Consider the following 15,166-nt stretch of genomic DNA (forward strand, 5'->3'; position numbering starts at 1 on the left):
GAATTTCTGTAGAATAATCGTGACTCAGATCATGAACCACATCAATAACCGCATCGTCATCCCTCAGTTGATAGAGCTTTGGAGAATGGCTGTTGAGAACAGAGTTTCAAGGCATAAAAACAACACTTTTATCCAAAATGCGGACGTTGAGAAACTGTAGAACTTGATGGAAAAAGTCCGGATCTGTTCTACTCTTATATCCTGTACACCTTGGGAGGTATCGGTGCATCAGGTTGCGTCCGGGGTTGAATCTACTTTGTCAGAGAGTTTTGAAAAAATTTTAAAAGAGCTAACAAGTGACATCGTTAGACCCTGGCACATACTCGCTTTTTACACCATGTTTGTCGATGTTACCAGCGAACTTTTGCAAAACAACCACCCTGTCAACGTTACGGATGAACTCAAAAAACTGCACGCTGATATGCAGCGTACTCTAGAGTATTCTCTGTTAGCACAAACTCTATTCACGATCATATGTTCTAGTAGTAATAAGTAGTTTTTCTTTTTTGACAACAAATTGTTTTGTTAGATGAAGTTTTTTCTATTATTCATATCATTTTTTAATACTGCTGTATTTGTGTTAAATTCTAATTTAAAAAAGTATGTATCGTTTTTCACTGTTGTATTTGTGTTGAATTATAATTTAAAAAGTATGTATCATTTTTCACACTGTTGTATTTGTGTTGAATTCAAATTTTAAAAAAAAATCAAATACCCGACGCATGATCTTTTTCTCTCATTCTGGTCTCAACATGTCTAAGGTACGTGTCATGAAAAAAGTTTATTACAACCCAACACACCCGGGTAGCTTCGGCGGTGTAGAACACCTCCGTAGGGGAGTGCATGATGAAACGGGCAAGAAGGTTGAGCGTGAAAAGGTCAAAGACTTTTTATCTGGAGAGGATGCATACACTCTACACAAACCTGTCAGAATACATTTTACTAGAAACAGAATTTTTGTCTCACGTCCTTTAAACCAATTTCAAGCTGACCTATGCGATATGCAAGCCTTAGCAGAGTATGATGACGGGTATAATTATTTATTAACGGTCATAGATGTGTTTTCCAAAAATGCTTATGTACGTGCTCTAAAGAGAAAAACCGGATCCGAGGTGGTTGAGGCCTTCGAGTCAATTTTTGAGGAGAGTCAGACGCCCTTAAAACTACAAACCGACACTGGAAAAGAATTTTTTAACAAGCGTTTTGAGGCTCTGATGAAAAAACACGGCATCATACATTTTTCCACAGCTAGCGATCTCAAAGCCTCTGTGATTGAACGATTTAATCGCACTTTAAAAAGAAGAATGTGGAGATATTTCACAGCTAACAACACCATGCGATACCTCGACATCTTACAAGACTTGATGAAAAGCTATACTCAGAGTTATCACAGCAGCACAAAAATGGCGCCTATGGATGTAACCGCAGAGAACGTCTATCAAGTGTTTGAAAACCTGTACGGTAAATCTCTCGCCCCACAGAGGGCCGAATTAAAGAAAAATATTAAGGAGGGAGACCTCGTCAGGATATCAAAGTTGAGAGGTGTGTTTGCTAAAAAGTATGAACAGAGTTTTACGGACGAAGTGCAGTACAGTTTCTGAGTGCATCCCTCGCGAACCTCCTGTGTACAAACTGAAAGATTATGATGGAGAACCCATCCAAGGTTCATTTTATGAGGCAGAGTTGCAAAAAGTAAAAAAGGATAAAGACAGAGTCTACCACGTCGAGGAGATTCTGAAACGACGTACCGTGAGGGGTGAAAAACAAGTCTTTGTACGTTGGAAAAACTGGCCTGAGAAATTCAACAGTTGGATCAAGGCCGCTGAAATAATAAATGTATAAGAATCGCCGTGCGCTTGCCTAGAGTATCATTCCATCATGTACGGGGCAAAGGATGAGGGGTTTTACATTACCCTGCCCTCTAACGCCAGCCTCGATGTTTTCAAAGATAACAAGAGTTCCAGTTACCGCGTTGATTTAGCGCAACATATCGATTTAGAAGGAAAGTGGGAGGTTGCCTTGACGGAGATTTCATACCCGCACAGTTGGTACACCATACACGAGGATGACACCTATTTTTACTGGAGGGTAAATCCCAAAAAAACAGCAACAGAGAGTGTGATACATCGTCAAAGGTTTACAGAGGGATATTACAGCGGCATAAAAGACTTAAGGCTAATGATGGATAGTTATTTTAGAGAAATTAATTCTGATATTTATCTAGGTTATAACATCATTCAGAAAAGATTTGATTTCCAGGCCAGAGGTCAGATGCACGTACTCTACAAGGGACCCGCTGCTTACATGATGGGTCTAAAGTCGGGAGAATGGTTCAAGTTTGATCAAAAGTTGGCTCACTACCCCGCTGATATGAAGACTGGGTTTCATCATTTGTACTGTTACAGCGACGTAACACAACCGCAAATAGTTTGTGACGCTTATGCCCCGCTCTTGAGAACGATCAGTGTTAAGGGCACGTTCCGGGAAGTCATCACACAGCATTTCAACCTGGCTTATTATTTACCGGTAGCCAAGCAACACATTGAAAACATTAAGATTGAGATAAAAACGGATCAAAACAAACCGGTAGATTTTACCTACGGGAAGTGTATTGTGACGCTTCACTTTAGACCAAAAGTTTGAAAACCTGGGATATATATATAAACCATCTGATTTTCCACATCATTCAGTATCATCTAACCCTGCGACAGTGACTCACCTCTGACGGGTGCGATGGACATCAGATATGAATAATCGTAGATACGTTACACAACGGTCAAAATGGCACGAGTAGACTTGCGAGAGGATCCTCACAGATTTGTACATTATTATGAGAGTCAGGTGGGAGGAAATTTACCAGGATTTTATGGAGCTCCCGTCATGTACGGTCGTGGTATAGGCTCTATATTTTCAAAATTGTTTCGTTTTGTATCCCCCCTGGTGAAGAAAGGTTTTGCGATAGCTAAACCTCATCTCAAAACAGCCGCTAGCAACATTGCTTCGGACGTGTTCAGCCGTGTGGGAAAATTTGTTAGCGGCGACCAGAAACAAGAGGGGTCGGGGGGAATTATGGTCTTAGCGCGTAGACAGAGGAGACGACCTCTGGGAGAACGCCTCTCAACAACCTCTAAAAAACGCTCTGCTAGTAAAAAGAGGAGATCAGTCGCGAGAAGCAGGCAGGCAAAGAAGAAGTCTCCCCAGAGCTCTGACATATTTGAATTCTGATTTTTTTTTAAGAGAATTAAAAAATCATGGCTCTGTTACACCAGAAATCCCCAGAGTGCACCCTTGCTGAGTTGAATTTATTTACAGTGCCTATGACACAGCTTTCCATCAAAGATAAAACATACACCGAAATTTCCCCGTGTCGGCTATCACAGACGGCGGTCCTATAGAATTTTTTATCCCCAGAGACGATGAAAAGTATCTGGATCTGAACGATATTTTGCTGCATCTCCGTGTGAAAATCACCAACGCAGACGGTACAGATTTGGCCAATGATGCGGCGGTGGGCCTTATCAATTACCCTCTGAATACAATCTTCAATCAATGCGACGTTATTTTGGGGGATAGATTGATTTCACAATCCAGCGCCACACACCCGTACCGTGTCATGATTGAGACCCTACTCAACTTTTCAGGAGATGCGCTCGCCAGTCAGTTCTCAGCCGGCCTTTTTTACAAAGATATCCCCTGGGCCATGGACTCTAGAGTGACCGGCAACGGCCCCAATAGAGGGTTAAACACGAGAGCCGCTTTCACAACTAATTCACAAGAACTACACCTGTTTGGTCCTCTCCACGGGGATGTATTTTTTTGCAAGAGACTTTTGCTGAACTCTGTTGACCTGAGAATTAAACTAACCCGTGCCAGCGACGCTTTCTGTCTAATGGGAGCCCGTGACTCCATGTTTCGTCTGAAAATACTGGGGGCATCTCTACTTGGCAAAAAAGTGTCTGTGTCCCCAGCCGTGCGATTGGGTCACGCAGCAGCCTTAATGAAAGGTAACGCGCTCTACCCCATCTCATGCGTCAATGTGAAGACATACTCTATCCCTGAAAACTCTAGAATATGCAGCCAGGAGAATCTTTTTCTGGGGGCTATGCCTAAATATATAGTTTTGGGTATGGTGCACCACGAAGCACCGGGAGAAGAGACCTGTCACCCTTCAATTTTATTCACAATGATGGAGAATATCTGGCTCTCTGTCAGGATGGTAAACAGATTCCCGCTAAGGCTTTTCAACCTCAGTTTAACAACGGACAGTCCCATTTGAGAGTTTTACATGTTCCTGGCTACAGGGAGACATCTTAAGGATTTACCCCTGAGTATCGACCGAGAGGAATTTAACAACGGATACTCTCTGTTTGTGTTTAATCTCAACCCGGCTGACGACAATGATGCCTTATCTCCCGTCTCCAGCAGTAATTTAAAACTAGAGATGAGATTCAGAGCACCCTTACCACAAACCACTACTCTTATCGTCTATGCCTGTTTTGATTCAATTCTGGAGATCAATTCATAAAGACAGGTGCTTGTGGATTATTACTAATTTGAAGAAAAAAAAAAAAAAAAAAAAAAGGATAATCTTCAGATAGAGAGTATTTTGAATCATTTGCTGGGAGATGTATTTTGCAGTGTGTGGGCCTGTGACCTATTACCCCCGCTGAATCCATCCTTTCGGACACCGGCCTACTTCATAGTCAACACACACCCTGCTCACATGCCTGGGGAACACTGGTTAGCTTTAACACTAGAAAAGGGAGGCGAAGCCACCTTTTTTGACTCTTATGGATTTCCGCCAGACTTTGATCACTACCCCTCAAGCATCTTACGGTTTTTGGAAAACCGTTCTCAAAACATCAAGTACCACAACCGTCAACTGCAACACCCCCTGTCAACCGTCTGCGGGCAACACTGCATCTATTATCTCTGTCATCGGGCCTGCGGATTATCTTACCACCAAGTACTGTCTTTGTACAGCGATGATGTGATAAAAAAAAAAGATCGTATGGTGTACAACTTTGTGAGAAAACACCGTCTCAAAAATAAAATCAACGTCGTCCCGAAACAGAGGAACTGCTCTCTACAGAGGTTTAAAGACTGTTGCCGATAAATGTTATCTTATATGAAACTTTTTATAGTTTGAACCGATACTTAATTGTAATTCATTGCTGATTGAAAAAAAAAGACTGTACGCAAAAAATATGCTCAATAAAACACTTTATTAATGAATGACAAAGTTGCGTGTTACATTTATTTATTTATGGTGAAATACCGATCCAAGTCGGTGACAGAGTAATTTGTTTCTTCATCTTTCCACGTCTTGTGCGAGATGTTTCTTTTCCAAACATGACATTTTGGTCATGGACCATACCCGTCTTGAGGGAGTGGTACTGGTCACGAGCTTGTGGGTTTTTCACAGCGGAAGAAGGGATGTTCAAATCAGCCAGGGTATTCAAAAATTTTGACCAACCCCTTCGGTGGCGCGGTTCGGGATGATTTATAAGAGTGTGATAGGTGTTTCAATAAATCAGTCATATGAGACCCCTTCACAACTTTACCCTTATAAACAAATTCCCCCTTTGCATTCCAACCTTTATCGCTCTCTGATATTTTTTTTAAGATGTATTCGGTATTGTTGTGATCTCGTGGAGGGAAGCTTTTCAAAACTTCAGCGATCACACGGTCAGCATCATCCGACGCCTGAGATGATACCCGAGCGCTTTGTTGATTTGAGAATTCGGTCTCATCGCCCTGCTCGTCCGGGTGTTCCCTCTGAAGAGTTAGGGTTACATGCCGCTGGTCTCTCTGACCCTGCTTCATCAAAGTTAAATATCTTTGCAGTAAAGCGTTGTACTTTTAAATTTTTTCATCGGGAGTCAACCCCAGCTCATCTAATACGGCTCTCATTTTGACATCCAAATCATCCTCGGCGGTTTCTCTGATGGCGGCGGTTATATGGTTTAGCTGATGGGGTGAGACCAGAAACATTTTCTGCGTCTTCCTCAAAGTCATCTTCTCACATATTATCTTCTAGCGAGTCCCCCGATAAGATCCCCGATCATAGGTACGACGGCGGCTAGCAGGGGTAAAAGAAATCCGCCCGACTGATTCTTTAAAACCTGATGTTTGCGTTTTAAAGTTGTTTTCTTGTCCGCCAACAGTCTGATAATTTCTTTCTGCTTCTTCAGTTTTTTGAATTGAGAAGGTGATAAAGGGATGTTTCCCTTCAAAAGGTTTAAAGCAATCTCACACAATGCTTGGATAAAGTCTGGAGAGCTGTGAATAAGAATATCTTTACGTTTCTTGGGTGTGGCGTGGTATAAAGCCGAAAGTAAAGGAGCATTTCTTTTTAAACGTACCGACATGATGACGATGATCTAGGTCATTTATTTTGGTACATAGACGGTCGGCCGCTGGTGAGGAAGTACACCGCTCCTCAATCTGTATCGTTCTGGACAGACGGGTGTAAGGTCTACTATTAAATACCCGTGAGGGTCTCTGGTGGCGTCTTCAAAGCTCTCTAAAAAAAAATGCCTTTAGAGACGGAAAGATTTGACGGGCTAATATATTTATTTGTAGTTTGTCTCGAGAATTATTTAAACAGCACCAAATAATTGCTGTTCAAACTAATGGTGCCACTGTGTTTACCCTGATGAAACACATTTTGAGTCAACATCATGACGCTCATGTTTTTGTGATGCCGACACTGAGTAAAGATTTTAACTACATCGGGATGGTAAGAGGCTTGGAAAATAACATCGTCCAAAATGATCAAATATTTTTGACCAGGAGGAAACAGGTTTTCATCGTCAAAAGAATCTGGCAATCCTTCAACAAATTTAATCTTTTTATTCAACCTTTGCAACTCGCTGTACATAGGTTGAAAGGAAGTATAAATCCACACAATATTTTCAGGTACAATATACATGACATGTTCACAGTTTTCAAGTACATTTTTTACAAAATAGTTTTTTCCCGCACCCGCTAGGTCCTACAATCAAACATGAGAAAGGAAATATAAACCTAGGTTCAAAATCAACTTCCTCCATTACATTCTGGTGTGACATTTTTAAAACAAAATGAAACAAAACAACACAAAATCAAACTCAATATCCAAAAGGCAAAGTTGTATGAAACAAAACAACACAAAATCAAACTCACTCAATATCCAAAGGGCAAAGTTGTGCCGTCAGCAAAGGGACGTCTTTTGTCATACACCACTTTAAACTGTGAAGTATTCAACCTTGTGTGTGCCCGAAAAGGTAGGGGAGAAGGTAGGAGAAAAACTCTTCAGATTCTGAGATGATGTTGGTATGGAGTAGGTTGTCTCTCTGCGCAAACTTCCCCCAAAGACTGTTGAGACACAATTTAGCCACTTGTCTCTTGACAGGATTCGCTTCAATTTTGTCCGCGTCTAACAGAATGCCCTGATTTGTATGATAGTCCCTGATGTATTTTTCTCTGGTTTCCTGATCTGTCGCATCAGGCAGGTACCCCGATGCTTCCTGTTTATCTTTGAGAAAACTGACAAAAGTAGCGACTCAGTGTTTGTCGACTACATCCACAAAGTGCCACACTTCTGTGATTTTTGCCACTCTGTACCCTAGCTCAAGGGCCTTGTTAAACTCAAGCGTGACCCACACACCTGTCAACGCTCTGGCTTCATCGCCTCTTGGTTGTTGGTTTCAGCTCGTGTAAAAGACTCTCCACCGTATTTCTGATCCTCACTTGATCCGCCTTGATGTTTTTCACGGATAGGAAGTGTTGAATGGCTGGAATAAGCTTGGGGGTGTAGAGCCTTTTCATCAACCAGTAAAAATTTTCCTGGTAGAAGCCTTCCAGACCCACATTCAGGCATTGGTGCCGGGGAAAGGGGGCGTGGCAAAGCTCAACCCCTCCCGCTATGCAAATTAGGTCAAAGGTCAGAGCTGTCAAAAGTTTGATGAGAAGTGGATCTATCCTCTCTCTCATTTCAATTTCATTTTCTTAACACATTTCAATGGGATAAATGTATTACATCAAGGTTTTAGCATAATTTATACTTTTTGAGTTGGCTAAAGTAATAAATAACAGTTTCACTTTGTTACTTTCAACACTATAACCTGCCTGGATATTCTCTGCCATGCTGAAAGGCCTCTGCCAATGACCTCTGCCTCTGGACTGGGGGTCTTGCAGCGGGGCCAGGGGGTGGGGGATTTCTCTCCTCCTCTCTCCGTTTTTGTAGCTCCATGTTTCCTTTTGGATGGTTTTCTATATGTTTATATAAATTGGTAGTGTTTCCACTATACCTGACTAGCTTTTTACAAATCCCACATTTTGCTGTTGTCTCGTTTTGGGCTTGAAAATACAGCCACATGGTGCTCCTCTTCCTCTCTGCCATTCTTCTGTTGTATTTTCTCTGTGCGTGTGCTGATGAACCTGAGCCGGAAACTTGCTTGTTTGTTTGTTTGTTTGTTTGTTTGTTTGCTTTGCGCGTCTAAGTCACGTCATGTGACTCATGTGATGGCGCAACATCTAAACACAAGAGGGGGAGGGGGAGCAAAGTGTGCCTGACACAGGAGCGGCGAGTCCGGCGACTTGGCTGTTTCCTCTTTGCCGAAACCGCAGCATTGCAAACAAGAGCGGAACTTAAAGTAAAGAATCGATCTCACCAGGCTAGTATCGATCCGATACCGATACCGACTTGGTATCGATACTATCGATATTTGGATCGATCCGCCCACCACTAGTGGAAGGTCAAGGTGAATGGCAGTGGTGGACGGTGGTAAGGCAGGTAAGTCAGTGAAATACTAAAATCGATTTTATTTAAGATAAAATGTCAGCAAAACTTGTGTTGGCTTACTTAAAGGTAACTTAATGCTTGTGAGTAACATTGCAGCTGGCAAGTTTGTGGGTCTCACACTGCGTAACTGCCAATGTCGATGCTAACGTTAGCTTCAGCACAAACTATAATGTTATGTGAATTTAAACTGCGCCTCACTCTTGTTAGCTTAATTTACCACGTGTGTGTTTTTACTGAGCTTAATTTTTACTGACCATTTTATTGAAAGTTTACTCTGAATTGAGTTGTGCCCTCGGTTAGCAAGTGTGTTTTAATTAAATTTTTTATGGACCAGTCTAGTATGTGTGAACTGTTTTCTCTGCTGTTTGGTTAGCAAGCACGTGTGTTTTACTCTGAGTTGAGTCATGACGTTTTACCAGTTTGTTCTTCGGTTAGTAAGTGAGTTTTTTTGTGTGGCCCGTTGGCAAGCACGTGTATTTTACTCTGAATTGAGGCGTTTACACCGACTGTTTTAATTGCTCTTCGGTTTGCTAGTGTTTTTTTTATGTGGACCATTTTCACCTGCTGTTTGGTTAGTAAGCATGTGTGTTTTACTCTGGATTGAGTCATGTAACGAACGTGTCCTCGAGGACAAAACATTCATTAATTTCTGAACCGTTTGTGATAGAGACAAGCAGTAAACTGCATTTGAATCGCGGGATCTTGGATGAAGGGCAACTGACCTACAAATCATTTTTGGAGTGTGGTGAGTGAAACAAATTGCACAACCTACTGGGTGTCATGTGTAAATTAGTGGTGCTGTCTTATATTTATTATTATCATTATCATTAAAAAGCTCCCCCTGCGTTTTAGACGGTAGTTGTCATCCTTGACGTTATTATTATTACGTCAAGGACCCTTAGAAGTATATGTATTTGATTTTGGAACTCCCATCTCTAAATGTTGTTTCGTGTACCCTGAGAAAAAGAATGATTTGAGTTAGAAATGTTTGCTGTAAAAAGTATACTCAAAGATTTGCAAACATTTTCATGATTAAAAAAAAAACAAAAACAAATCTACAAGCTCATAGCGCGGCACTCGTGCTATGAGCTTGCAGATCTACTATTTTTGAATATCTGTTAGCATAGTAAGTAGTAAGTAAATTTACAGAGAAATAAGGGGCATGGTTTGCATTTTTGTCACTGTATGTTTGTGTCACCCAGTTCCAAGTGGCAACCCACCGTGACGTCACCCATTGGTTTGTGAACTGCCGTTTTGAAGCCTCGAGTTTGCAATTTGGCCGCTGCCATCTTGATTTTTTGAAACCAGAAGAAACCATATTTGGAGAAAAGGGTGGAGCTGAGGAGGAGCGAGGGGTGGAGCTGACCTGAGAGCCGAGGTCACTGTGCCCGCCCACCTACACCGGCTACCTGACGGACCATGAGAGGCTGCTCCGTGTGAATCCGAAATCAGTCAGTTTCCATAAGTCAAGGTAAACTTTAGTACTAAGTGATAACTTACTGTTAATAGATAACTACATGTATGTACACATGTGGAAAATATTACACATAGGAATGTAATGTACACACAGATAATGAAATGTTATTGTAACTGAAGTTACCGTGTGCTAGCTTACACACAGAGTAAGCTAACTGTAGAGTAGCAGCAGTATAACATCTTGTGGTAAAACCATAGACTGTAAACAACTTTACTGTTGTGTTTTAAAACTGGTTCTGTGAATCAAAGGTTATTGCCTGACTTCATGAGTGTTAACGATGACAGCGGGTTGTCGTTGTCGTTAAGTTACAAAACGATGACGTAATTACAGTGAACTGTGCCGGAGACCTCCAGACCCAGCAGATCAGTGTTATTGATTAATGTTTATTCTCGCAGTGCAGTCGATCGTCACGTAAGTGTGTGTTGATATGAAGTGTGGTTCAGTGTTTTTAGTTTTTCATTAATTTCATCGTTAAAAATGGGCGTCAAAACATCTGTTGCAATTGTTCTTTCTCTCTCTCAGAATAAGTAACATCACTATCTGTGATTATTGCATCTGCACCCACTCAATGCCACTGAAGTGAGTATTAGTTTCTATTATGTTATTTATTGTAAAACAGTACAGCAATTTTTACAACTAGCTGGAGGGAGTACTGTATTTTCAGATAACTGTGCAGAGTTAATCTAATAAGAGTGCTTCTTATTTTACCTTTTTCCTGCTAGAATATCATACATATCTCACTATTACAGTGTTTCTTTCCATCTGGCCAAGGTCTGGATCACCGGGGACAGCTACATCCAGCAAGGAGCCCAAAGAGCTACAGAGACCACGGGGATCAACCTTGGTGATTGTGTCTCCGTCCATTGGTTTTGCTGGGGTGGTCTGAAGTGGAAGCTGTCTAACACCTCGACTACTTGTTACTAAAGATGAGGGATTGAACAATTTATTATGCAAAATTGTGACAGTTCACCTTTACCTTGCGCCACAAAAGTATTTTATTTTTATAAAAGTTACTGAGTTTAGTAAAAACCTTTTACATACCTTTCCAGTATTGGTGATGGTTAATGATTATGTTGAAATTTATGATTTTTAAAAGGTGCAATAAAAGTATTTATGAATCTCTTGGTCTAAGTTTGTTGATGGTTTTATGGTATACATTTTGACAATCCAAGAACATTGACAATGAAGGATCAAAAGCCAGATATTTTAGTTTGTGCTTTCCATGTGTTTTCTGTACTTTATGTACTATGAATTATCAACTTCAATGACACTGAACACTCATTCACCAAACTACTGTTAAATTCATCACAAGGTGTATGGTAAATCTGGAAAACCCAAGCAATACTTCTGTAGTTCATAGGAAATGCTCTCAGTACACTTTAATCACAGTAGGTTTATTTAAGATTCCATAAACAAACCTACAATCACAATTAGAAAAACACATTAAACACATTTCAATGACAGTAACAGTAGATATAAGTGAAACTAATGTGCATAAGCTGTACTTCACTATACAAAAGAAAAACCATAAAAGGACATAAAATATCAATTTCTTTACTGCTTATTCTCTCTCACTGTCAAATCTGCAGTACACACCAAAGATTTTGTAAGGCTAATATTTTTGAAGTGGTAACAGCAGCACACATCTGTTACAGGAGTCACATGTTGCTCCTGGTTGCACTTCTGGTTTGACAGTGCCAGCTGTTGTGCAGTGAAGATCCTTTAAATGTCAAATTGGGAAATACTTTCATTTGTGAAAGTGGTGACTAGAGTAAGACTAGAGTAACACTAAGGACAAAGAATATTAAACTTCTACAGAACTGGTCTGTCTTTCCATCAGAGGCACCTGAACTGGAAGTGGTTTTCTAGCATCATCATCACCATCCATTTGAGAACTAAGGATGTCGTCCATGCAGCCTCCTTTCTCCACAGCCAGATGAATGGAAACAAATACTGTGCTCCATCCATGAGGTCCTCCTTCTGTTGGCAGTGGTCCTTCAGTTTTCAGCGTAGATACCTTTCAAATCACAGTAAAAGACTTTAGTTCAGACATGATGGATCAGTTAATCACATACATAAACCAGCTGCAGGATAAATGTATAAATGTCTACTTCAGTTGAGAAATATTGTGTTTGCACTTACAGTATCAAATGAATGAACTGCTACATGTTATGTACTAATGTTATTTTCTACATTGTGTATTACACATAACTTCTAACCGTATTGTGATCAGAGTGAATGAACAGAACTTCTACATAGAGACTCTAACGTGTGTTTTTTGTACACAACACATCAACACACCACAGTTAACACTTGACTTCAGGGTGACATAATCTCTAGGGTCCTTCAAATTATGAGCATATCTGATTGTCCAGTAATAAGAATATCTGGGTCGAATAAAAGGACAGATCCGGTAAACCAGCATCATTTGCAGTCTACATGTTAACCACATTTAAATTACGTTAAGGAGAAGTTAACCTGAACTTGCACAACATCCAAACTGACATTTTAAGAATCCAGCTAGAAGCAAGAAGCCAGCTAGCTAGCGCTAGCTAGCGCTAGCTAGCTAGCTAAGTTAGCAAGGTGCATTTGTAATTTATCCACACTACGATATCAATTGGAAATTGGGATGCTAATTTTGGCTAGCGAAAACACGCTTAAGATAAAAATAAAATGTACTTACCGTATAATCAAAAACTGAAGTTATTGTTATTGTAATTGGCCCAAAACACCTCAGAGATACACTATGTGATAATATACTGACTCTGGATGACATCACCTTGGCCTCCAGTGCTACAGTCAGAAACCTTGGTGTCATTTTTGACCAGGACTTGTCCTTTACTTCACATATAAAGCAAGTCTCTAGGACAGCCTTCTTCCACCTGCGCAATATTGCTAAAATCAGACCCATTCTATGTCTAAAGGATGCTGAAAAACTAGTTCATGCATTTGTTACCTCAAGACTGGACTACTGTAACTCTTTATTGTCAGGATGTCCCAAAAATTCAGTAAAAAGCCTCCAATTGATCCAGAATGCGGCAGCACGAGTACTGACAGGAACGAGGAAACGAGATCACGTCTCTCCTGTGTTAGCCTCTCTGCATTGGCTCCCTGTAAACTCCAGAATCGAATTTAAAATCCTCCTCCTCACCTACAAAGCCATTAATGGTCAGGCACCATCGTACCTTGGAGAGCTTATAGTTCCCTATTTTCCCAATAGGACACTTCGCTCTCTAAATGCAGGTCAACTTGTGGTTCCCAGAGTTAGTAAGAGTAGAATGGGGGGCAGAGCCTTCAGCTATCAGGCTCCTCTCCTGTGGAACCAGCTCCCAGTGTGGGTTCGGGAGGCAGACACCCTCTCTACCTTTAAGATCAGGCTTAAAACTGTCCTGTTTAGTAAAGCTTATAGTTAGGGCTGGCTCGGGTATGTCCTGACCCATCCCTTAGCTATGCTGCTATAGAGCTAAACTGCTGGGGGATTCCCATGATTCACTGGGCGCTCTCTCCCTATTTCTGTCTCTCTCCCCCGCTCTCTCTCAATGACTTCATGCCATTAACTTTGTTTTTTTTGTTTTTTTTTTTTTTTTTCTCTCTCCCGTAGTTTTGTGCTTCTCCTCTCTCTCCCTCTCTCTGTCCTCATTCTGCAGGTATCTCTGCCTTGGGAACAGCAGGATCCAGATCCACCACTACTCATCTTTACTATTACTATTACCTGTCTTTATTATTAATAACGCCATTACCGACACAGCTGTTCCTGGTCTCTCTCTCTTCTCTCCCCTCTCCTCCCCCTCCCCCTCTTTCTATCTTCCCCTAAACCCAACCGGTCGAGGCAGACGGCCGCCCACCCTGAGCCCGGTTCTGTTGGAGGTTTCTTCCTGTTAAAAGGGAGTTTTTCCTCCCCCCTGTCGCCAAGCGCTTGCTCGTTGTGGGAACTGTTGGGTTTTTCTCTGTAACAAAGTAAGGTCTTGACCTTACCCTGTAAAGTGCCTTGAGATAATGTATATTATGATTTGGCGCTATACAAATAAAATTGAATTGAATTGAATTAATCTGAACAGCCGATTCCTTGATTCCTTAGAGTGTCTTTTGGTTCAACCAGACGCTGAACAACGCTGACATTTTAGGTGAACAAAAAGTTAAAACTAACTTTCACGACCTGAAAACACGATGGAAGGTCTGTGTAACTGTATGTGGAAAACTCCAGGACGAAAACACTACACCCAAAAACAAGTTCACAGCTAATTCAACATCGTTGGTTCTGTGAGAAGGGACTGCTCTTGATTGACAAGTGACATGTGTCGATCATACGTTAGCCACGCCCCAATGCATACCCTACTTTATCGTCTATTTTAAATTAAATGGGACTATAATTTTTAAAATGAACATCATGTTGTATTGAAGAAGACTTGAAACTAGCAATTGAGACCATAAACTCGTTATGAAAACGTTTACTGGGGTCATAAACCGAGTGAGAAATAGGGTCATTTTCTCATAGACTTCCATACAATCGGACTTCTTTTTGCAACCAGTGGTGTAACCCCCTGATGGTCATTCGATAGAATGCAGGTTTAAGGCACTTCCGCATTGGCTTCATTTTCTGGAGCCAGCGTCGACGTCCATTTTTATATACAGTCTATGCCCAGTTCACAGCTCCGCCGGTGTCTTGCACTGACACAGGAAGAGCAGTGAACTGAGACACTGGGAGCTTCCGCTACAAACAAGCTTAAAATATAGTCATGGCAGTGCAGTGCTGCGCCGAGCCCCCCTGTAACTCCGAGAAGGCAGGGATGACTTTGACACTTCTCCTAACCCTTAGTCGACATGAGGATGTGTCGATTATGAGTGAAATTTGAATTTTGGGTGAACAATCCCTTAAATATTTCTGTATGCTGACCCTTTCT

The 15,166-nt window shown here is 41.2% G+C and overlaps 1 long non-coding RNA gene across 1 annotated transcript in view; it reads left to right on the forward strand.

Moving 5' to 3' along the window:
* The first annotated feature begins 9,662 nt into the window (after positions 1-9,662).
* The window catches only part of LOC139620284 (uncharacterized), a 266,597-nt gene continuing 261,093 nt past the window's right edge, over positions 9,663-15,166 (forward strand). The window contains exon 1 of the long non-coding RNA XR_011690793.1: positions 9,663-9,918. This is a non-coding gene — a long non-coding RNA (uncharacterized lncRNA). The remainder of the gene's footprint in view (positions 9,919-15,166) is intronic.

This window comes from Trachinotus anak, unplaced genomic scaffold, assembly GCF_046630095.1.
Source record: "Trachinotus anak isolate AG129_WGS33_773 ecotype Australia unplaced genomic scaffold, CSIRO_AGI_Tana_v1 ptg000004l, whole genome shotgun sequence".
Taxonomy (NCBI): domain Eukaryota; kingdom Metazoa; phylum Chordata; class Actinopteri; order Carangiformes; family Carangidae; genus Trachinotus; species Trachinotus anak.